Source organism: Lissotriton helveticus, chromosome 1_1 (assembly GCF_964261635.1).
Source record: "Lissotriton helveticus chromosome 1_1, aLisHel1.1, whole genome shotgun sequence".
NCBI classification, from domain to species: domain Eukaryota; kingdom Metazoa; phylum Chordata; class Amphibia; order Caudata; family Salamandridae; genus Lissotriton; species Lissotriton helveticus.
In genome coordinates this window covers 1,468,902,034-1,468,926,574 of record NC_136057.1, presented here as the reverse complement: position 1 = coordinate 1,468,926,574, position 24,541 = coordinate 1,468,902,034, and positions in this window count along the sequence as shown.

Below are 24,541 nucleotides of genomic sequence, written 5' to 3'. Positions count from 1 at the left end.
CTCCTTGTATCGTTTGTTAAATTAACTTCTACGTGAGCAGTTCCCGGCACCTGCTTATCAATAATTGGAATGCCTTTGAGCTGCATAGAGAGTACCAAAGGGTTGTGGTCGCTCTCGGCCCGCTCCCAAACTACCCTATTAGGGAGGGCCAAAATTCCTTGAGGAATATAAAATCAATGTTACTACTTCGCAACCCATTACTAAAGGTGTGTGAGCCCTGCCTATCTGAGAGGGATCTCCCATTTACAGCCCTTACCCGCTGTTCCAGACAAAGCACTTTTAGCTGCATGGCTGCCCCTGTCCATTTTTTAATAGGAGGAAGATCCAAATGTGGTATATTCCACTGGGCATCCTCCTCAAAACTGAGGTTGACATCATTGTCATCAAGGGGCTCAAAGAAGCAGTTAAAATCTCCAGCTATTATCATATTGCGTACACCCACATAGTCATTTAAAACATGTCTAGGAGAGCTACAGTGGGGGAGGCTTACCCCTAGCGTAAACCTCAATAAGCAACAAGTCAGGGACTTCTGACATCTGAATTCTATTTATTGAAATATCCCTGCTGTCAATATCCAGTTCTTCCACCCTGTAGCGGTCAGACTGCCTTACCCATGTTGTTAGGCACCCATCGGTCTTCCCCTCTGTCCTCCTTGCGGATGGTTTAGAAAAATGTATACAACCCTGGCAGAAGACGTGGTCCAAGGCCCAAGTTTCCTGGAAAGGCATTATATCATGACCTTCAATAAAAGTAGCCCAGTCCACTGAGGTTATCTTAGAACATAACATTCCAGGAAACTAATTTCAAATCAGGGCCAGAATGGGACTTATTTACTTTACGCACCGTGGGCCCCGAATAGTCTGCATGAACACTGCCTGAAACCCCCTCACCTAACATAATACTTAATTGGGGTGAGCCACAATCCCCTTCTTCACCCACCGTATTGTCGCTTGTGGTTCTATCCATCCTGTTGTCCTTTAATGATGTTAATATAAATACACCATTATTAGGGGTAGCTGTTTCATGGGGCAACCATAAAGCGTTCTTTACATAAATGCGCTTCATGACTTGACCTAGTCAATCGATTTCCTCCAAAGTAGAGAAAACTTCAAACCTGTTACATGTGGGGGCCGCATAATTGTAAGTACCTTGTTCACAGAATGCATCCCTCAATACTCTCCTACCTTTAACTTGGCTGCCACGCGGTCGATAGAAGAAACCATGGGGAAGTATGTTGATATCACCCTTGGTTAAATAACCAGTCCCAGCTCTATCCAAGATTTCCTGGACCAATCGCGGGGACCTAAATCTTAGGACCACGCAATGACCCATAAGGGCCTTTGGAAATTGACCAACCCAGGGAATTCTTCGCACCATTTTGAATTCACTAAAGAGTGCGTTTCCTACCCCTAATCTAGTGTTCAACAAGTGTAGGGCCTTGTTCTTAAGCGATGACCAGTGCTCATGAGTGTTTGGGGGAAGCAATGGTAAATTTGCTAATACAATTATATAGGGGGTCGCTTCAGATGGAAGGTGCAAGGACATACAAGCATTCACACCCCCCCCTGTGGTTGCAAGGGAGCCCGAGGACCAATTAAGCCCCCTTTATGGGTTGTGTTAGTGTTTGATGATGAAATTGCTAAAGGGTTAGTTGTGGCCGCCCTTTCCTCGACATGGGGGGTTAGGGTAGCTACACTAGTGGGTATTCTGGTGTCAGCAGTCCTCTCCTGTCTAGACTCTACCATACCTACTTCTCCTGGCCCACTGGGGGGGTGGGGAGTGCTAAGTAGATGCCCTCTATTATGGCCAATCTCTTGTCTATACCAGTTTTACTATTAACAGATCCAAGAGGGCCATTCATTTTTCCTCAACTCTGTTTCGGATATCAGTCTCATTAATTCTGCTTGTGTTACTAGGTCTGCTAGTTCCCTGAGCATCTGGAATTAGTACTTCATTCGAGCCTCCCTCACACCCAGAAGTTACAGACTTCCTTTTCACCATTTTGGATGCCTGTTGCGTTGTTGCAGGGCTACCTGGGACTTGCAGTCCCTCTCGTTGTTAGCGTCCTCCAAACACGGGCGAAGCGGCTCTAGCGAAGGGGGAGCGTTGATATGTTAAGTAGTCTCCACAGGCAAGCAGGCTCAGGTGCGGGCAGAAACCACAGGCTCCCTGGGACTTGCAGTCCCTCTCGTTGTTAGCGTCCTCCAAACAAGGGCGAGATGTTAAGTAGTATCCACAGGCAAGCAGGCTCAGGTGCAGGCAGAAACCACAGGCTCCCTGGGACTTGCAGGCCCTCTTGTTGTTAGCGTCCTCCAAACGCGGGCGAGATGTTAAGTAGTCTCCACAGGCAAGCAGGCTCAGGTGCAGGCAGAAACCACAAGCTCCCTGGGACTTGCAGTCCCTCTAGTTGTTGGCGTCCTCCAAACACGGGCGAAGCAGGAGCGGCGAGATAGTCTCCACAGGCAAGCAGGCTCAGGTGCGGGCAGAAACCACAGGCTCCCTGGGACTTGCAGTCCCTCTCGTTCTTAGCGTCCTCCAAACACGGGCGAGATGTTAAGTAGTCCCCACAGGCAAGCAGGCTCAGGTGCGGGCAGAAAACACAGGCTCCCTCGGACTTGCAGTCCCTCTCGTTGTTAGTGTCCTCCAAACACGGGCGAGATGTTAATTAGTCTCCACAGGCAAGCAGGCTCAGGTGTGGGCAGAAACCACAGGCTCCCTGGGACTTGCAGTCCCTCTCATTGTTAGCATCCTCCAAACATGGGCGAGATGTTAAGTAGTCTCCACAGGCAAGCAGGCTCAGGTGCGGGCAGAAACCACAGGCTCCCTGGGACTTGCAGTCTATCTCGTTGTTAGCGTCCTCCAAACACGGGCGAAACGGCTCTTCAGGAAGCCAGGATAGCTTGACTCCAGTGGCATGGAGAGCACGGGACTCACATCTGAGCATACCCGTCCCACTCGGGCGACAAATGCAAAAGAACAATTGATGGACTGAATGCAGAACAATGTCATACATTCACCCCAGTACAGAGATCTGGGCCTAAATCCATCTTTTTTTTGCTCACCATGCCATTCTGTGGGACACCCCCGCGCCGCACGGCCACCAGCTGCTGCGTGTGCCCCCAGTGCCTGCCTCTGCCTCAGCGCCGTTCTCGCTGCTGCCTTGAGCGCTCCCCTTGGTTTTTGCCCGTTTTGTCGGAAAATTGTGCTTGTTTTGTTTCTGTGCCCGAGATCGCGTTTCCACTGTTTTTTCCCCGTTTTGTCCTGTATTATTGCCTGTTTTTCTCTGTGACGTTTTTCTCCTCGTGTATTTGACCTCCATTGTGCCTGTCTCCTTCCTGCTTGCCCGCCTACCTCGCCGCTCTCCCTCCCCGCTCCCGCTACCGCCATTAGCCCCGCCCCTTTTTCTTCTGTACCCTCCCCGCTCCCGCCTCCCAGCTGCTCCGCCCACCCGCGCACTTGGCCTTAAATGGCGACCGTGCGACGCAGGTGAGTGTGACCCACCTAGGGGACACCCCCGCGCCGCACGGCCACCAGCTGCTGCGTGTGCCCCCAGTGCCTGCCTCTGCCTCAGCGCCGTTCTCGCTGCTGCCTTGAGCGCTCCCCTTGGTTTTTGCCCGTTTTGTCGGAAAATTGTGCTTGTTTTGTTTCTGTGCCCGAGATCGCGTTTCCACTGTTTTTTCCCCGTTTTGTCCTGTATTACTGCCTGTTTTTCTCTGTGACGTTTTTCTCCTCGTGTATTTGACCTCCATTGTGCCTGTCTCCTTCCTGCTTGCCCGCCTACCTCGCCGCTCTCCCTCCCCGCTCCCGCTTCCCGCCACCGCCATTAGCCCCGCCCCTTTTTCTTCTGTACCCTCCCCGCTCCCGCCTCCCAGCTGCTCCGCCCACCCGCGCACTTCGCCTTAAATGGCGACCGTGCGAACGCGCAGCGTTGACGCGCAGCGGGCGCGCCGATTGCGCCTGGACCGCGCCCAGTGCCAGGACCCCTGGACCTCGACGATCCCGACCGACCCGCAGGACGTACTCCGCCGCCACCCTCAGCGCACTCAACACCGGCCGACGCCCAGAGTGCCACCAAGCCACTCCACGACGCACCCACGGACCTTTCAGCTGCCACGCCTGTAAGTTCGCCTGCATCCGGACCTGCCTCACACCAGCACCCGCCAAATCGAACACCAGCAGCACACACCTCAAGTGCATCCTGCTCAACACCCGTTCCGTCCACAGACACGCCGTAGAACTCTGGAACCTCCTAGACGCCACAGCCCCTGACGTTGCCTTCCTCACAGAGACCTGGATGAACGCCTCTTCAGCTCCCGACATCGCCATCGCCATCCCAGAAGGCTACAAGATCGTCCGCAGGGACCGCAACGCCAACCAGATGGGAGGAGGCATCGCCATCATCCACAGGAACACCATCCGTCTCACGACCAGCACCGACAACACCCTGACCAGCGCCGAACACCTGCATTTCCAGATCCACACCAACCCGAACACCACCCTCAGAGGCACCCTGATCTACCGACCCCCCGGACCACGCACACATTTCAGCGAGGACATCGCCGACTTCGTCAGCCCGCATGCCCTCCCCTCCGCTGACTACATCCTCCTGGGAGACCTCAACTTCCATCTGGAAAACAACAACGACCGCAACTCCAGCACCCTGCTCGACAACCTCGCCAACCTGGGACTCAAGCAACTGGTGTCCACCCCCACCCACCGCGCCGGACACACACTCGACGCAGTCTTCTCCTCCAGCAAAGACGTCAGCTTCAGCCACGCCACTGAGCTTCAATGGACGGACCACAGCTGCGTCCACTTCACCTTCAAGAGAACGACGACCCACCACCACCAGCAACAGACCGCCCGCAGAAGCTGGAACAAGATCACAGCAGACCAGCTCGCCACGTCCCTGAGCCAGCACCCTCCTGCCAGCTCAGCAGACCCCAGCCAGGCCGCCAACAATCTCACGAAGTGGATCAGCATCTGCGCGGACGAGCTCGCCCCTCTGAGGACCCCGCCTAGCAGACCCGGCAGCAAGAAGGCCCCATGGTTCACCGACGAACTCAAGAGCTCCAAGAAGAACTGCCGAGCCCTCGAGAAAGTCTGGAGAAGGGAACCAACACCGGACAACAGGACCTCCTTCAAACTTGCCACCCGGAAACACCACCAGCTGATCCGCGCCGCCAAGAAAACAGCTTTCAAGGACCGGCTGGACAACAACGCACACAACTGCAAGGAACTCTTCAACATCGTGAAAGAGCTTTCCAACCCCAGCGCAGGAAACAACGACATCACCCCATCGCAAGACCTCTGCAACTCCCTCGCTTCATACTTCCACAACAAGATCGCCGACATACACAACAGCTTCAACAACCAACCAACGCACACCATGACCGAACAACCACCCCCCACCACCACCCTCCACGCCTGGACCCCGATCAGCACCGAAGACACCATCCGCACGATGAACTCCATCCACTCCGGATCACCGACCGACCCCTGCCCTCACCACGTCTTCAACAAGGCCGACGCTGTCATCGCACCCCACCTGCGAGACATCATCAACACATCCTTCGACACCGCCACCTTCCCCGAGAGCTGGAAGCACGCCGAACTCAGCGCTCTTCTCAAAAAACCCACAGCGGACCCCTCCGAACTCAAGAATTACCGCCCCATCTCGCTCCTCCCGTTTCCAGCCAAAGTCATCGAGAAGATCGTCAACAAGCAGATGGCCGCCTTCCTCGAGACGAACGGATCCCTCGACCCCTCACAGTCCGGCTTCAGAGCCAACCACAGCACCGAGACCGCCCTCATCGCCGCCACCGATGACATCCGAGCCCTGATGGACAATGGAGAAACAGCGGCCCTCATCCTCCTAGACCTCTCCGCGGCATTCGACACGGTCTGCCACCGCACCCTAGTACGGCGCCTCAGCAACATCGGCATCCAGGACAAGGCGCTGGAATGGATCATCTCCTTCCTCGACGGAAGAACACAGAGAGTCCGCCTACCACCGTACAAGTCAGAGGCCTCCGAAGTCATCTGCGGCGTCCCCCAAGGATCATCCCTGAGCCCCACCCTCTTCAACGTCTACATGAGCCCCCTCGCGGCCATCGTACGCAAACACAACCTCAGCATAATCTCCTACGCCGACGACACCCAGCTGATCCTCTCCCTGACCAACGACCCCGCCGCCGCCAGAGCCAACCTGCACGAAGGGATGAAAGAGGTAGCCGAGTGGATGACGACCAGCCGCCTGAAACTGAACTCGGACAAGACGGAGGTCCTCATCCTGGGCTCCTCACCCTCCGCCTGGGACGACTCCTGGTGGCCCCCCGCCCTGGGCACCGCACCCAAACCGACTGACCATGCACGAAACCTGGGCGTCATCCTGGACTCCTCCCTCTCCATGACCAGGCAAGTCAACAACGTCTCCTCGGCGTGCTTCAACATCCTACGCATGCTACGGAAGATCTTCTGGTGGATCCCCACCGAGACCAGGAAGACCGTTACCCAGGCCCTCGTCACCAGCCGACTGGACTACGGCAACGCCCTCTACGCCGGTACCACCGCCAAGCTCCAGAAGAGACTCCAGCGGATCCAGAACGCCTCAGCCAGACTCATCCTCGACATCCCACGAACCAGTCACATCTCCGGACATCTGAAAGACCTTCACTGGCTCCCCGTCAACAAAAGAATCACCTTCCGCCTCCTCACCCACGCACACAAAGCCCTACACGACCAAGGCCCGAGCTACCTCAACAGCCGAGTCAACTTCTACGCTCCCAAACGCCACCTCCGATCAGCCAACCACGCCCTCGCCGCCGTCCCCCGCATCCGAAGAGCGACTACAGGAGGAAGGTCCTTCTCCTACCTGGCCGCCAAGACCTGGAACTCCCTCCCGACCGACCTGCGCCTGACCCAAGACCACCTCTCCTTCAGGAAGAAGCTGAAGACCTGGCTGTTCGAGCAGTAGCGGCACCGCCCCCCCCCCCCCCCCAGCGCCTTGAGACCCTACGGGTATGTAGCGCGCTTTATAAGTGTCAATGATTGATTGATTGATTGATTCCAGTTTGGACCCAGCCATGTGCAAATCAGTCTTGACCCTGCGCTCAATGTGAACAGTCCAGCCCAAACTGCCAGGCCAGGTCCTCCCTGAACTGGAAACAAGCATCCTAGGACCAGTTTCAGGCTTTCAGCCTTTCAGCCCTCATCAGCCAGGATAGCTTGACTCTAGTGGCATAGAGATCAAGGGACTCACGTCTGAGCATACCGTCCCACTCGGGGTGACAAATGCAAAGAGAACAATTGATGGACAGAATGCAGAACAATGTCATACATTCACCCCAGTACAGAGATCTGGGCCTAAATCCATAATTTTTTTGCTCACCATGCCATTCCAGTTTGGGCCCAGCCATATGCAAATCAGTCTTGTCCCTGCGCCCAATGGGAACAGTCAAGCCAGAACTGCCAGGCCAGGTCCTCCCTGGACTGTAAACAAGCATCCTAGGACCGGTTTCAGGCTTTCAGCCTTTCAGCCCTCATCAGCCAGGATAGCTTGACTCCAGTGGCATAGAGAGCACGGGACTCACGTCTGAGCATACCGTCCCACTCGGAGTGACAAATGCAAAAACAACAATTGATGGACAGAATGCAGAACAATGTCATACGTTCACCCCATTACAGAGATCTGGGCCTAAATCCAAAATGCAGGTGCGGGCAGAAACCACAGGCTCCCTGGGACTTGCAGTCCCTCTCGTTGTTAGCGTCCTCCAAACACGGGCGAGATGTTAATTAGTCTCCACAGGCAAGCAGGCTCAGGTGTGGGCAGAAACCACAGGCTCCCTGGGACTTGCAGTCCCTCTCGTTGTTAGCATCCTCCAAACACGGGCGAGATGTTAAGTAGTCTCCACAGGCAAGCAGGCTCAGGTGCGGGCAGAAACCACAGGCTCCCTGGGACTTGCAGTCTATCTCGTTGTTAGCGTCCTCCAAACACGGGCGAAACGGCTCTTCAGGAAGCCAGGATAGCTTGACTCCAGAGGTATGGAGAGCACGGGACTCACATCTGAGCATACCCGTCCCACTCGGGGCGACAAATGCAAAAAGAACAATTGATGGACAGAATGCAGAACAATGTCATACATTCACCCCAGTACAGAGATCTGGGCCTAAATCCATTGTTTTTTTGCTCACCATGCCATTCCAGTTTGGATCCAGCCATATGGAAATCAGTCTTGACCCTGCGCCCAGTGGGAACAGTCCAGCCCGAACTGCCAGGCCTGGTGCTCCCTGGACTGGAAACAAGCATCCTAGGACCGGTTTCGGGCTTTCAGCCCTCATCATCCAGGATAGCTTGACACCGGTGGCATGGAGAGCACGGGACTCACGTCTGAGCATACCCGTCCCACTCGGGGTGACAAATGCAAAAAGAACAATTGATGGAGAGAATGCAGAACAATGTCATACATTGCATGGTGAGCAAAAGAATTATGGATTTAACCCAGATATCTTGACTGGGGGAGAATGTTCTGATTTGTTCTGCATTCCGTCCATCAATTGTGTGTCTTTTGCTTGGTCTGTTTTACAGCGCAAGCAGTTGGGCGTTTTTGCCCTACCCATAGTGTGCATTCTTGCCACGTCATAGTAGGACTTTAAATTGTATCAACCTTAAACGGATCTTAAGCGCTACTTCTCTTTGGTGTGTCAATGCACCCTCCCAGTCGATGTCCTCTAGCAGGCCTGTGATTTCCTCCCATTTACACCCGAGGGATTTTAGTCTATAGGGGATGTTGTTAATTAAGAGTTTTATATGGCTTGGAAACCGCCTTTGAGGTTATCTCCTCTTGTAGTAATCTACCTTCTAATGTTGCATATTCGGGGATATCTGTAGTGTCAAATTTCTGTGCCCTCCAGGCATGTTGCAGTTGTAAGGATTTGTATTGTTGAGTATGTGTCAGTTGATATTTAGTTTGGAGAGCCGCAAAGGTGAGTAAGTACCCATCTTTGAGGAAGTCACCTACTGTCGTGATCTCAACTGTGTCCCAGCCCCTGAAACCCTGTAATTTTGCCAGTTCTGGTAATCTCCTACCCATCCATAGTGGTGTTGCTTTATTTAGTTCCTTGTCCCATCTCATCTGTCGCTCCAACCCCTTCCAGGCCTCAATCGTCCTCTGGGTGGTAGGTAACAGGTCTTGAACACCTGCGTTCCCAAAAAGATAGTGAAGATGGGTATGTTTCCGGAACTGGAGACTTTCTAGAGCGTACGTGGGGTAATCTCCCGCAGCCTGACACCATTAATTAATTACAGTTAGATGTGTGGCCCGGTAGTAGTCTTGAATGTCGGCAGGGCAATTCCCCTGTTGTATTGGCTGCGCTGCAACGTTTGCAGCCCCATCCTAGGGTGGCCCCCATCCTATAGGAGTGTGCGAAGTTCATTGTTAATTGTCTTAAAAATAGCCCCCGGGACTCTGTGGTATGTGTTTTGGAGTATATATAGTAGCTTAGGAAATGTTATAATTTTATACATAGCTGCTCTCCCCAGCAGCATCAGGGCTAGCCGTCTCCACCTGGCTGCATCTTCACGGACCTTTGTCAGAACCCGTTTGATGTTTTCTGAAGGCAGTCAGCTTCATTTACGGGAATGTACAGCCCCAGATATTTGAAGCCCCCTCTGGTAATGTGCAGATGTCCCTGTATGGAGCGTGTGTTAATGGTTCCTCCCCGGGGATAGAGACCCAACTTTTCCCAGTTTATATTTGCTAGATCTGGGGGTCTCTAGTTTGCAGATGTAAGTACCTTTGTCCAAATAGGGACCCTTGCTTCTAGTCAGGGTAAAGGGATACACACTGTAGATAACCCCTGCTCACCCCCTAGGTAGCTTGGCACGAGCAGGCAGGCTTATCCCCAAGGCAATGTGGATAGTACTTGCACTTAACACACACAATGACTCTAAAACAAACCACAAACTGAGACCACACAGGTAGGTACATCAAAAATATATCTGTATCTAGTTTTAGGCAGTTTAGTTAAAAGTAATGTACTTTACACCACTCCTTTACTCTCCTCCAGATTTGCACTCTATTCTAGGCAGGTAATTCTGTCTCAGTCTCAAAATATCACAGGAGTAAATATTGTAGGCTGTGAGATATCGAAATCAGCCCTTCGCCGTACCTCGCGCTATGAAAAGAAGCGGCTCCCCGTTCTGGTTGCAAGAGAAGCCTCAGCGTAGGAGAAAACCTCAAATGTGGCCCCGGCCGGTCCCGCTAGCTCTCCGCCCGCTCTCGACAATCCACCGAGCGGCGGGGAGCCAGGTTACCACTTTGATGCTGGGACGGTAGGCCAGGGACGGCAAATACACTCACTGATCCCTCGGCGAGGAGGGGTCTTCCTGCAAACTCGAACGCGGCTCCCTCGCATGAAAGCGCTTGACTTCACGGGCGCAGGACCAATCGGAGCGCGGCCTCGCAAACGAACCCACGACGCTAGGCCAATCAGCATGCAGCTTCGGAGACGAGCCCGTCGTGACGCTGACTCTTCTTCCCGGCTCCAGCCACTCGCAGCGCGGCTTCAGTGGTGACGCGGCGGCCCGGGGACCAATCCCAGCGCGGCGCTGCCAACCTGGCCTCGAGGTTGCTGAGGGGGCTCGTCCCGGGGGACCAATCAGGACACAGATTCTCCCGTTCCTTCTCCGCAGCCCCCGGGGGAGATAGCGAGTTCGGTTGGGGGAATGCAGGCCCGGCAGCGGTGATGCTTAGCGGTACAGAGTTTTTAGGGCGCCAGGGACAGGTAGAGCTCTCGTGATGACCCGAACACCTTTGGGGCAATGATTCTCGACGGAGAAGTATGACGAGCCTCCGGTCTGCTGCAGGAATGTGCCGATGAGCACACCGATCCTTCTTCACGGCCCACAGTTTCCAGCCACGCACCAAGCACGATCTTTACAGCGTTTCAGAATGTTAAAGGAACCTTTTTGACCCTGGGTTCCAGGACAGGAGGCCAGCTCTTCTCAGGCCCTTGGAGATTAGTTTGCAGACACAGCACAAAGCAAAGTCTTAAGGTCAAGCAGGCAGGGGTCACAGCACACAGCAAAGTCCCCTTCTTCTCTCCTTCAGATGAATCAGCAAACCAGGTCAGCCCCAGAGCACACAGCAAGGGCAGTCTTCCTCAGTTTCTTCAGCGGTTCTTCTTCTGGCAGAGGTTCCTCTTGATTGTAGAATCTGAAAATCTGTTGTCAGGGGTCCTTCTCTTATACCCCTAAAAGTCTTTGAAGTCTTTTTGCAAGGGGGCCCTGAGCCCGGTCTAACCCAGTTCTGGGTGTTGCTGGAGTACTTTGGTTTCCTGGCTTCTTCCTTCCTTTCAGAGTGAGGGGCAGAGTCGTCAGCCACCCAGCAGGAGGTAGAGCCAGCATTGTGGCAGGCAGGCACAGCCCTATTCACTCCCAGGTGCTATCTCCTCCCACCACTCTAGTTGCAGATGCAGTCATTCAACCAAGGGTTGACTCAGACAAACTCCTGGGGGCTCCCCAGCCCCTGTCACCCTCAAACCAGACAGTCAATCCACAAGCAGGCCCAGGCACACAGAAAGGTTAGACAAGAGAACAGCCATTTTCTAAAAGTACTGTTCTCAAACACAGAATTTGAAAACAACCTTTCCTAAAAGATGTGTTATTAAATTCTGAGTTCAGGGATATCAATCACTTATGTCCTATCTTGTTCCTGTGGGAAGATAGGCTGGTATCCATTCGGACCAGCCTCCCCCATGTTAGTCTATGGAGCAAGATAACCTTGCAGCAGTGATCACACAAAATGGCTGCTGTTCACTACCAGATCATGTTACCTGCACTAGTACATGCTTTACCTTTCATATACACTGCACCCTGCCCAAGGGGGTACCTTTAGCCTTCCATAGGGGTGACCAATGTGTACACAAAGGGAAGGGTTAGGCCTAGCCAGTGGGGACACTGACCAGAAGGACATGGCAGTTCACTGACTGCACACAGGCACTGCGGTGGCAGGCCTGAGACACCATTTTAGGGCTACTCAGGTGGGTGGCACAATCAGTGCTGCAGGCCCACTAGTAGCATCTGTCATCACCAGCCCTGGCACACCCAGTGCACTTTACTAGGGACTTCATGGTGATACAAATATGCCAATCAGGTACATCCAATCAATATGATAATTTCCATAGGGAGCACTTACACTCTGGCACTGATCAGCAGTGGCAGAGTGTCCAAAGCATCTAAACCAGCAAAAACGAAATCCAGCACAGCATCAAAAAACCAGGAGGCGGAGGCAAAAAGATAGGGGAAAACCACGCCAAGGGTGTCAGGTCTAACAATATTGTATCCTGCACATTTACCAAATTCCTTAAAGAGTGGCAGTGCCAGAGAGAGTATAGTGTCAGGGTTAGTGATGTAGAGCAGAATGTCATCTGCATAGAAAGATATCCGTTCATCTGTGAGGTGACTTGCAGTGTCTTGAAATCCACTAAGTTCAGGGTGAGCTCTAACCAGGCAGGCCAATTGGTCTAGAACCAGTGCAAAGAGCAGGGGGGACAGGGGACAGTCTTTTGTGGTTATTCTTCTTATGGGGAAGTCAGACGATTTTACCCCATTGACCCTGGCTTTAGCTCTAGGGTTGGTGTATAATAGTACCATCCAAGTCCTGAATTTCCGTCCAAACCCAAACTTAACAAGGTTGCATAAAAGGCCAGTGGACAGTGTCAAAGTCCTTCTCCCCATCTAGGGAAAGGAGCACCTGTGGGGTAGATCTGTTGTTCACTATATCTAGCCAGTTGGCAAATCGATAGAGGTTGAAGCGCGTGGCACGGCCAGACATTTAGCCCGATTGGTCACAGTGGATGAGGAATGTGATCACCAGTAAAAGTCGTACGTTGAATAGAGGGCAAGATTTTTGTTTCACTGTTTAGCAATGATATTGGGCGGCAGGATCCGCAGCTCTCTGGGGGATTATTTGGCTTTGGAATAACCACCACCCTGGCCTGACAAAGATCCAATAGAAGCCATCCCTCCTACTGTGCCGCCTGATACATATTTAGGAGGTGAGGGCCTAGCAGACTAGCATTTTGCTTGAAGAATTCCCATGGAAGCCTGTTTGGTCCGGGGGGTTTCCCTGATTTTTGTCTATTGATGGCAACTAGTATTTCGGTCAGGGTAATATCCGTTTCAAGGTCTTCTTTATCTTCCCGCATCAGGGTGGGGTATCTATCCTACGAAGGTACTCTATCTGGGACTCGTCTGCTAGTGGCCTAGCTTCCGATAGTTCCATGTAAAAGCGTGCAAAAGCCCCCACTATGGTGTGTGCGGTTACGTGTATATCTTCTGATTCCTGGATCTGGGCTACCCAGCTCGCCTCTCTCTTCCTCCTGCCCAGCCAAACCAGGAGCCTCCCCGCTCTGTCTCCTGACTCATAAAGTCGGTGGTGCATGCAAGAATTTGGGTCTTCGCCTCCCGTTCTGTCAGGGCTCGAAGTTTCCTGCATGTACCTGCAATTTGTTGAAACAGAGCGGCCTCGGCATCTGGGGTAACACTTCTCTCAAGTTCTAGGAGTTTACGTTCCAGGGTTTCTACTTGGCGAGTCTCCTCCCTTCATTTTCGTGCTATGACGTCCTGCACCCTACCTTGAATCACTGTCTTATAAGCCTCCCAGAGGGTGGTGGCCGAGGCTACGGAGCCCTCAATCTCTTGGAAGTATAATTCACTCTCCGTCCTTATCGCTCCCATTACTGTTTTGTCCCAGAGCTCCCAGGCATTCAGTCTCCAGTCCGATCGTTGTCAGCGACCCCTTCCTCTCACCTTCAACCACAGTGGTGAGTGGTCAGAGATTCCCCTTGCAGGGTTCTCCACTTTGTCCACCATTTGTATCTCCCCCACTGGGCGAGAAGTAATCAAGTCTGGAGAAGACTCTAAGGGCCACGGAGAAGTAGGAATAAGTGCAGTCTACTGGATGTTGTCGCCGCCAAAGGTCAGTCAGCCCTAACGACTTCATTAAGTCAGCCAGTGGAGTAGGAACATGAGTTCATGTGGCAATGTGTGTGCAGTCAAGGTTTAGGTCGATTATGTCATTGAAATCACCCCCAATAATGTGTGTGGAAAGGCCCAATTCTAGTAATATCTTAGCTATTTCATCTAAGGTTTGAGGTTGCAGACTTGGTTGGGCATAGACACTGATCAACGTTAACTCTCACCCTCCCCAGGTCCGCCAGATGGCGATGAAAGTCCCACCGGGATCTGTCCAGATTTTAATTGGGGAGGGGGGGTTTCCCGATCAATATGGCAACACCCCGAGCCCCAGAGGAAAATCCTGCATGCGCAAGCATTATATATGACCTCCCTATAAAGGTAAATATATATCCATCAGGTGGGTTTCCTGCAGAAACACAATGTCATGCTTAAGCCTCTTAACGTACCTTGCTATCAGTCCTCTCTCGATCTTTCTACCTAGCCCATTGACCTTCTATGTCAGCACTGTGTATGTTTCCTCACACAATGTGTGTGCATCTCTTTTTCATCATTATGTGTTCGGGAAATTCTGCCTATTGGACTCTTTCCCTCTGTCCCATTCTGTAAACTTCGGCACTCCTGCTGCTGGCTGTATGGGGAATGTATTCAAAAACAGAACAGTAAATCTTTTGTCCCTCAACCTATCCCCTTAACCCCACTCTCTTCCACTTTCTATGACCTTTCCCTAAACTGTCAACATGACAACCTGGCGCAGGTGTAGCCTGAGAGGTTTGTATTCCTGCCCCTTCCCCAAACCCACTAAATATTAATCAAAGTAATAAAGGATATGAACTTCAAATAAGTCGTTACGCTCAGAAACGCTGAGCACTGTAACATCTGGGGGGCTCCTTAGCAGTTCTACAGTTCATCTGCCATCAGCAAAGCCCATGTTTTAGCCTTCATCGCCGCTCTTATCCTGCTGCTGGTGCATGTTCTGAAGATTTCCTGTCACAGTATCTTGGTCTTCCATTTGGTTAATGTTCTCAAAGAGTGGGTGGTCACTGTCCATATAAGCTAGCTACTCCTTGTCTGAGGTTTCTGTGTGGGTGCTGCTCCGTTGGCTGGAGTGTTTTTTACTGGTTTTGGCCTGAGCTGAGTCTTCATCCGAATCCGAGCACATCTGCATCCCTGGCATGTATGGGGTTCCCCTCAGGGGGGTCCCCGTCCGAGTCCTGCGCCCTCCTGTGAGCAGATGTCTCTTTTTCACCCTCTGTTGTTTGGGTTCCGACTGTGTTGTTGCGTCTCTAGGTTGCGACTTGTTGATCCTTGCCTCACGCCTTAGAGGGGGGCGCTCCCAGTGGCGGATCACACATGTAACGCTGTGGGGCGGTGGGGTGGGGAAGGGACTGGGTAGGGGGCAGTGGATTGTGACATACGACGGGACGGTCGAGAGTAAGAAAATAAATAAATAAAAACACTTACTTTGCGCTCGCAGCATCGCCGACTCGAGCGTTACCTGTGCGAGCCGGAATTGGGCGCTCCTCTATCCAGGCCCATTCTTCTTCTGGTGATTGAAAGAATTGGGAGTTGCCCTGAAAAAGGACTTTTAGCTTGGCAGGGAAAAGGTGCATGTACTGAATTTGGATGGCTCTCAGTTTAACTTTTAAGGAGTTGAATGTTTGCCTCATCTTCTGCAGCTCTCTTGAGTAGTCAAGGAAAATCATTATTTTCGTGTTGGCAAGCTTAAGTTTCCCCATGCGTCGTGACTCTCTGAGGATTATGTCTCGATCTTGAAAGTTTAAAAAACATGCAATTAGTGGTCGCGAAGGGGCACCGGGTGATGGCCTTGCATTGGGCATCCTATAGGCCAGTTTGAATATAAAGCAGGGTGAGAACTTTGCTGCTGGGAGGGAGTCATGCAGCCATGTCATCAATAATGTTACCGGGTCTGAGCCCTCAGCTCCCTCTCCCTCTGAGAATCCAATAAAATGCAGGTTGTTTCTCCGTGCCCTGTTTTCCGCGTCATCCACCTTCCAAGCTACCTCTCTCATTGTTACCTTCAGGTCGTTGACTTCTGATTTTAAGCTGTGTGTTGTGTCTTCCACCTCTGAGATGCGACTTTCAGTTTGGGTTACCCTTTCGGAGATATTACTCATGTCTTGGCGTAGGAGGGACACTTCTGACCTTATTTATGCCATTTTTCCCTCAATGGCCTCCCTGGAGGCGTAGATTGCTTGAAAGATGGTCGCATTGTCCGGTGGTCCAGAGGGTTCTCCCTCCGTCTCCGGTGGTGGTTGAGCACTTTCATGTACTTATCCATTTTGCCTTGCTTCTGGTTTTTGAGTTATTTATTCCTTGCCACTGTTTGGCCGGTGGGGTAGGGTCTTGTGGCAGGCTTCCGATCTCTTCTTTGTTCGCAGTGTTAGCACCGAAAGATGGGTATTTTGTGGTCGGCCCCGAAGAGTGTGTAGGCAGCTAATCTCTGGTGTCTGGAAGGAGTCTTGTGTACTGTTGATTGTGAGTGGTCTCAGGCCCAATTAGTGTCTGTCATGCAGTGCTAGTTCCCCTCTTTCATCCGTGCCTGTCTGATACTGCCACTCTCTGTCTACTCCACCACTACTGCCACACATGTCAGTCCCCCCCACATCTAATACAGTCTGGCTTAGCCACTCTTAGAGCGGGAGTTCTTATATCTCCTGAAGGGTCGGGTCTCTCTCTCTGGTTATACATGTGGCCTGTCTTCTTCTTCTGGTTCTTCTTGATTCCTACTCACCAGCCAATCTCAAGCTCGCTTACTCTGTCTAATCACGGCGGTGGTCTCCCAGAGTAATCCCCACGTGTGGTCCTCCATGACCATTTCTATTTCTCTCTTGTGCCGCTGTGCTCCAGGCTTGGTGGTTTCTTTGTCAGGGATGGACAGGGGCCGCTCCCCCTGATGGGTAGCTGAGATTGTTCCTCCTCACTTTTCTAGGACTTGCAGGATCTTCGGGCCGTTTTTGCCCACTGCATAAGTTGCCTTTAGACAGCCAGGTCACTCCCAACCGGCCAGAGGATCGGAGAATGCACGTTCCACTGCCTGTGCCTCTGGGTGTCTCTTCCAGTTCCAGCCTCCGCACCTGCACCGGAAGCTGTGTCTTCTCTCCATCGCGGGACAAACTAGGAGGCGGAAGGGCCAGGAGGGTGACCACCCAAACGGCCGGTCTCCGCTCGTATGCAGCTCCTCTCGCCTGTGGGTGGTCTCCGGCTCATTGGCTCCACACGGCCGGGTCTTGACCCCCGTCTCCCTCTACTGTTGCGATGGATGTAAGAAGGTCCTTTATTCCCCCTCACTCCACACACCGTCTAGCCCAATCTCAGAATAGCCGCAGACAGAGGCTCCTCCCTTATTTCTGTGGTGTGGGCCAGTGTCCGGGGCCTTCTTCTAGAGCTCTCCTGCTGCTGATGCTGCCGCTCCACAAAAACTCAGGCTATGGGGTCACCCTTCCAGCACGCCGACTCCGGGTCTTCTTCGTTTCTCTGGGGGGCCCGCAAAGCCCTCCATGCCGCATCTCCGTGCCGCGTCGTCGCTTCCACTCGGTGGAGGGGCGAGGCTCAGTTCGTGCAGTATAGTCTGTGTGCAGCCCCTCTCACCTGCACATGGACATGGGCCTGGAGTTCTCCTTAGCATCCGAGACGGGTCTGGTCACTCCACCACATGAACTACTTTCACCGAGCCTTCACTGTGTTCCCGGGTGACCCCGGGCGGCCGCCCACGCCGAGTCGCCTTCTCTTCTCGGGCGGGGGATGTGACCCAGTCCACCCCCTCTCACCTGTGCACCCGTGCCACACCCGATGTAGATCGGACCTCTTCTTAGGTCTCGCGACCTATCGATGCGCGCATGCGCATCGAGCGGAGCGAGAATTCAAGTAGCGAAAACATCATGAAACCACCAGCTTTTTGCTGGCGTTTTCATGGCGTTTTCATGCAGTTCACGTGAACCACGTGAACGCGCATCAGGCACTCCTCCCACACCTCCCAGACATCTGCTCGCAAAAGGCTCTCCTCCCTCCCCACATCAAAGGCATCAATCACCGTCCCACAGGCTTCCCCAGCGCTGCCCCGCCCCCTGCTTCACGGCCAGGCCATCTGTTCCCTGCCAGACCTCGCCACCCCTCACCCCTCTTTCTCTAACTTTCCTGCCTTCATGTTTCCATGCGTAAACATCTTCCCTTTGAACACTAGGACTGTTGCAATCACTGTGCTTACCCAATTTAAAAAATGCAGTGGATGTTTCAAAGAACCTTTCATTTTGCATCTAAATCTCGTCTCTTTCATCGTGATTGTGAAATCACATACTTTCAACCATGCCCATAGATTTACATAATTTGCACAAAACACGCTCCAGCCCTCCTCCTGAATGCATAATTTCCTGGAAACTGGACCGTAACCGGATTGAGTTTTACCGTCTCTGAAGTGCAAGGCTGTACACCTTATGTCAGGTGGGATACACGCCATGGAACCGACGAGGCACTAGTTACACAATAGTCGTGCTTCCAACTCACAATAAAATGGAATATTAGAATTTTAGAGTGCACATCTGGTTACCGCATCATTTCAGTGACTTAGCCACACAGCTGCCTGCTCCACTGCTACCTTGTGATTTAAAGATTCATTTATAGATAAAGGGAGTGCAGCCTTTGTACATCCCGACATTACACCACACCTATATAAAAGATCAGCGGCACCACTGAGAGAAAGAAACGCCAATAAACTCGCTTCACAACAATTAGGTTCTCGGTTAGGGTGGGAGAAAGAAGGCCCTCAGTTCATTCCTTTCAGAGATAAGATGTGCCTTTGAAGTTTCAAACACATCACAGAGCCGCTCCGCGCCACAGCCTGCAGCCAACCCCGCCAAGCACGTTTCACCCCAGCGCTGCACGTGCTTAATAGCGACTGCCCTGCAAGCCTGCTCCTGACCGCAATAGGTATATCAAGGGGTATGTGCATTGGCGGCATGCACTGATGGCAAGAGCGTATTTTACGATTTTTGCATCTTAATTCCCATAAACTGACACTTCACAATTTATTGCGGGGGCGTTTCTTTACAAAGCCAATTACTTTGGTTCTGGTAGGGCAGCTGAGCAGCGCCTTACACCTCAACATCCCATTCAGACCCTGCTGCTTTCGCTAAATTGCATGCAACTCATCTCTGCTAACAAATACCATTAACCAACCACGCACTAATTCCCCCACCAAACAAGCATTGGCATTGCCAATAGGTCTCGCTTGTGGGACCTTATAAGTATTTACTTTTGCACAATATCCGATTATGCAACAAGGATATTGTGCTGCAAAACTAAATACTTATAAGGTCCCCAAGCGAGACCTATTGGCAATGCCAATGCTTGTTTCTGCGATGTGTGCCTCCCGGCTGGGGGTCGGATCTCGCTCTCTCCACCCGGCGCGAGGTGTTTGTTCCGGGCTAGACTTTCCTGCCCGCTATCTTAGGCAGCCACGCTTCGTCCCCGCTCCTTCTCATTTCTTCTCTGCCGCTCGACTTGCAGCTTGTTTCAGACAGCGCTTGGGGCGCCCACTGGTTTTAGGGATGTATGGCACTGCAGATGAGCAGAAGATGTCAGTTTGAAGGGCAGGATTTCGATCAGGATGAGATTCAGGCTGCTGGAGCTCCGGCAGATGCTGCTAGTTGGCCATGTTCCTGGCCACACCCCGGCGGAAATCATTTTCCACTCTGATTCTAATGCTTTTCAAATGCCTCAGGTGGAACCACATGATGAAGATGATAATGAGGACACAAACAATCTACTCCATCCACATTATACTAATGCTGGCCTCAGGCGGGCAACTTGAGCCAAATTTCGGGAGGGGGGGGCTGAAAAATATTTCGGGGGGGGGGGCTAATTCTTCCAACCATAGACAGAGTGGTTGTAAGAAGGGGTGAACACACAACAAAAGCCTCATTTACAAGTAAATGGTATTTTAAAGACCTGTTAAGTACTCGGGTGCGGCTGCAATTAGATACTCGCCAGCCCGCGAAGTTGTCTCCGCCCGGGCTGACCCACACAAGGGGGGGGGGGGGGGGTTCTGAAGCCTCGTGAGCCCAATGGGTGTTGCGCACCTGGCTGGCCTCTAGCTAGATTTACAGAACCCTAGAGGCCTTGACTCATCATCTGATGTGGCCCTTGGTTTGTCGCATGGTCCTCCTACTGTGGAGGGCGCTTCCCTTGCCGTAATCACACTGTTAGTAGAGCTGCAGAGATGCTGGAACTGTCTTCCTGCTGAGGAAACACAAGCTTATTTGTTTACAGAAGACCTAAAACCTGCGCCTATGTCAGAGCCTTGTCAAATAAGCTTTGGCTGACCCTATTTTGGCAGCCAGGCCTAAGCTCTATTGGGTTCCGGCTCTTAACTGTCTTGTTACTGGATACATAGACTGGAGCTGGAGGGCCTGAAGTTCCAGGGACAGCACCCCACGCCAGAGAGTCTTGTGGAGCCTTGCAGATGTTTACAAGTAGTTGTGTGGCTGTGCATTCTCCGGATTTAGCACCAATTTCACCACCATTATTACTCTGAGGTTTATCCAAGGATCTCACCTGTCAACAGCGTGAGCTATTGCAACCCTTCAAGCAGCTCAGGCAAACCTTTTGGGCCTTTAGTGGCAAAGGCGGTGCTAAGGGAAAAGGGCAACAGCAACAACATTATTCCTCCTCCTCTTCACCTGGCATAGCAACAAAACCTCTTTAGTCCATCCTTGTGTGAACATGTACAATTAGTGTGTGGTCGAATTCAGCATTTCTTGTTCCATTGGTGTTTGAACATGTTGGACCTGTGTGTGGGTCCTTCATATTCTCCCAGTAGGCTCTTCCCCGCCTATTATGAATGATCCTTTTCATTTACATCTAGTTCCCACATCAGTGTCCATGGATCAGTCACACATGCTCTCCAGGAAGATGTTGTGTTTCACTGCAACTGATTCAGGTCCTCAGAATTTAGAACTCATTCATTCAAAAAGAGAAGTATGACTGTAATGTATATTCTGCTAGCCTTGGGCCACAAAGATTGTACGGTGCCCCTGGATCTGCAGTTTTACTTTTAGGGGTAGATCCAGCATCCCACAGGAAATACCTGCCTTTTGCTGTGGGATCCAATCATTTTCAAGTTGCAACCTACCCTTTGACCTTTTATGAAGCTGCTGTCCATCTTTGCAGGACAGGGGACACGTGTTCCCATACCTCCATGAATTACTGTGAAAGCGGGCTTGTATGAGCTGGTCTTTGGAAATCTAAAATGTATAAAGGCATTGCTGTTCAACTCATCAGTGAATCAAAATCTTATCTACACCCCACCCAGAGGTAGATTTAAAGGGGTTTCCGTTATGGTCCCTATATTTCAGGCAAAGGCTTGTGGTTCTCAAAAATCCGGACCCCGTTGTTCTTCCGATATCGAGGTCCAATACCCGTGTCACAAAATCTCAACGTACCGAGACGATTTTTGTGTCTACGAACCGATAATGATTAGGACATCATTCCTATGTATTTGCGTTACAATCGAGGGTTGCCAACACCCCTAAATCACAGTTTCCGTCCCATCCCTTAAACTCCATTTTGTGAACGGCATCCATCTTGCATCTTGCCCTCATGATAAGTCAATTAAAGGTCGAGCTTGATCCAAATAGACACGTCCACCTTTCGTGACTTTCCCCTGACCTGTCCCAACTGACTCCACTGTCTTCGGCCAAACCTGTTTAGGCAGCTCCTCGCCCAGTGGCCGAATGCGATAGCATCTACGCATAACATTCCACGAACCATTCACTACATACAGACCATGCTTTCTGCAAACATGCACCTGTCCACGTTCCTTGTTTATGGCCAGGTTTATGACTGGGTTACACCTTTCTTTATTAAGGTTTCATCGATATCTGATGGGAGTTCCAGGCCTAACTGGGTAATCTATCAACGAACTGGACATCTAAAATATGGGCTTGCTTACATGACTTCGCTCTTTGTATTATTGTAGAAATATGTATATTGCCGTACCATAAACTCAAGAATTCTTGCTTGAAGCCATATATCTTGTATATAAGGAGACGGCTGGTTCTGTAAAAACGAACAGTCTCCCAAAACCTACTCTCCGTGTGGTGTACTTCTGGGACACGTGTTACTTGGTAGCTACCAATAAAACTTGATCTTTGACTGCGATAGAAGACTCATTGTTTCTGTGGTCCGGAACAAGGGAACTCGGAGGTCTTCGGGTGTTATCCCCTGACACCAGCGGGTTCCTAAAAAACCCGTTACCTCAGTTGGCGCCCAACGTGGGGCGATATCAAGCGGTGACGGTCCAAGCCAGATGTTCGTGAGGAGCTTCGTGTGAAAATTCCGGAGGACGGCCAGCCACTTCAGCGACCCCTGCATGTCGACGTGGTTCCGAAGGTCTTTGCTGCGAGGTTCCCCGCGTCCCGACGGCTACGAAGGACTGCTGCCCTGACTATCGCCTTGTTTTGGACCCAGTGATCCTTGGTAGAGCGAAACGATAGACGAGTCTTCTAGCGACGGCACAGATCTTCAAATACTTCAGTTAAGTATAAGTGGAGCGTCTCCAAGTTCTTAGTTTGTCCTTAGTTTTTGGTATCCTTGAGATACGACTTGATTTGGTACTTGCAAGCCCCAAAGCCGAAGGACTCGTGTATTCACGAGAAATATCGTAATAGATAATCCTTTGAAGTTTGAAGCTAGACTAGTGAGCGAAGATGCCTGGTTTTAGCAGACTTGGAAACTTGTTTTGTCTTGGTTGTAGTAAGGACTCCCAATTGGAAGATTCTTGTCCGGTTCCTCCAATTGGAACTCCAACGTATGAACTCTATGTAAAGCACGGCGTAGGTCCTATAACATATAACGAGGTATGGATAAAATACACCCGCAAGGACGGTGTTTTAAAATGGCCCCAATATGGTAGTTTCGACCAAGAAATATTAGATAACTTAGAAGTCAAATTGTTCAAGAAGAAAGCCCGGCCGGCGGTGTTTGACTCTTTCCGCTTATGGCGCAAAGAAGCCAAACAGAAAGAAATAAGATTAGCAAAAAAGAATAAAAGAGGTATGTCAATGGTGCAAGCTGCCGTTGCATACAGAGATAACGAGGAAGAGCAGGAGAGCGAACAGATGCTTAGGAGCAAGAAACTAGCGATAGATAAATGTTACCCGATGCTGCCAAATAGAGGAAAAGGTCAAAAGGAAGGATCCGAGAAAGATCCATTAATGTCCCACCTATTAAATTCGCCGCCACCCTATGCACAACATGCCACAGCACCTCCGCAACCTTTAGTTGCACCTTTGGTAGCTGTAATACAGGCTCCTTTACCGCACCCACCGGCTACTCTTCAGCTGGCTTCTGTTTCTTTGGCACAGCCTCCTCAAGGCTCACCGATCACGTCTACTTCTCCTACTGTTCCTTCTAAAATTTCGCCTAGCGCACCTTCTAGTCTCTCTGATACTCGTTCTACGAACATTTCTGTTTCTGCTTTGCGTGACTCTGTTCTACTACCAGTTATTCCTCCACTTTCACCTTCCGTCTGGCATAAAATGGCCAGCATTGTTACTAACTTTTCTTCACCACTTTTTCGGTCGCCTAAAACGACCCCTAACACGGAACGAAGACAATTACGAAGCCAAATGCCTGATTATCAGGAAAGAGAATCATTGAATAAGTTAGCACGAAATTGGGCTATGGATACAGCAAGATATGATGTAGAGTCTGTCATGAACGTCTTCCGTCAATGGGATGAACCAACGCAAAGATATGTCTTTGAGCAGATGTGTGTTTTCCTGTGTGAGGATTTGGAAGATAATGGTCAGAAGAGCAGCCAGCAAGAGTTGTGTAGTGTGCGATTTAAATTTGGGGAGGGTATGATAGTTGGTCCCGACGTTGAAAAAGCAGTTGAGATATTATTATCACATCGAAGTACGGGTGGTAATTCTGGGTCATCCTCTGACAGTGGTACGTCTAGTAGGAAAAGAGCGAGACAGTACCCCATGAGAGAGGTTCCTCCGGTTTGGAGGGAAGGTGATGCAAACGCAGTTCCGCCGGTTCTGCCTCATTTCCAGCGTGTATGGGTACATGTTCCCTGGAAAAGATCCGAAGTTTTAGCGCTCAAACAGACACTACCCGATCCCCGTAAAAACCTGACTGGGTATTATAAGGAGTTGTCCCAAACTGCAAGCTCATGTATAATGAATTTAGCGGATATAGACATGTTGTTTGGGAACGTTGTTCCACATCCCTTATGGAGTAAGATACGTCATACGGATCATGACCAAGAATTAGGTGACTCATGGGCGAACATTGCGACTACAGATGCTAGACAAATCGGTGGTTTCAAGCCTGAGCCGTTAATAGCTGAACTTCCTGGTAGAATTATTGCGTACATGAAGACGATTATGCCTGAAGTACGTGTAAACTGGGACAAGCTATCCGCGTGCAAGCAGAAGAAAGACGAGAATGTGTCTGACTTCTTCACGAGATTTGAGGAAACTTTCACTGACCATAGTGGTCAGGATATGGCTACCGAGGGTGGCCAAAGACTGTTTT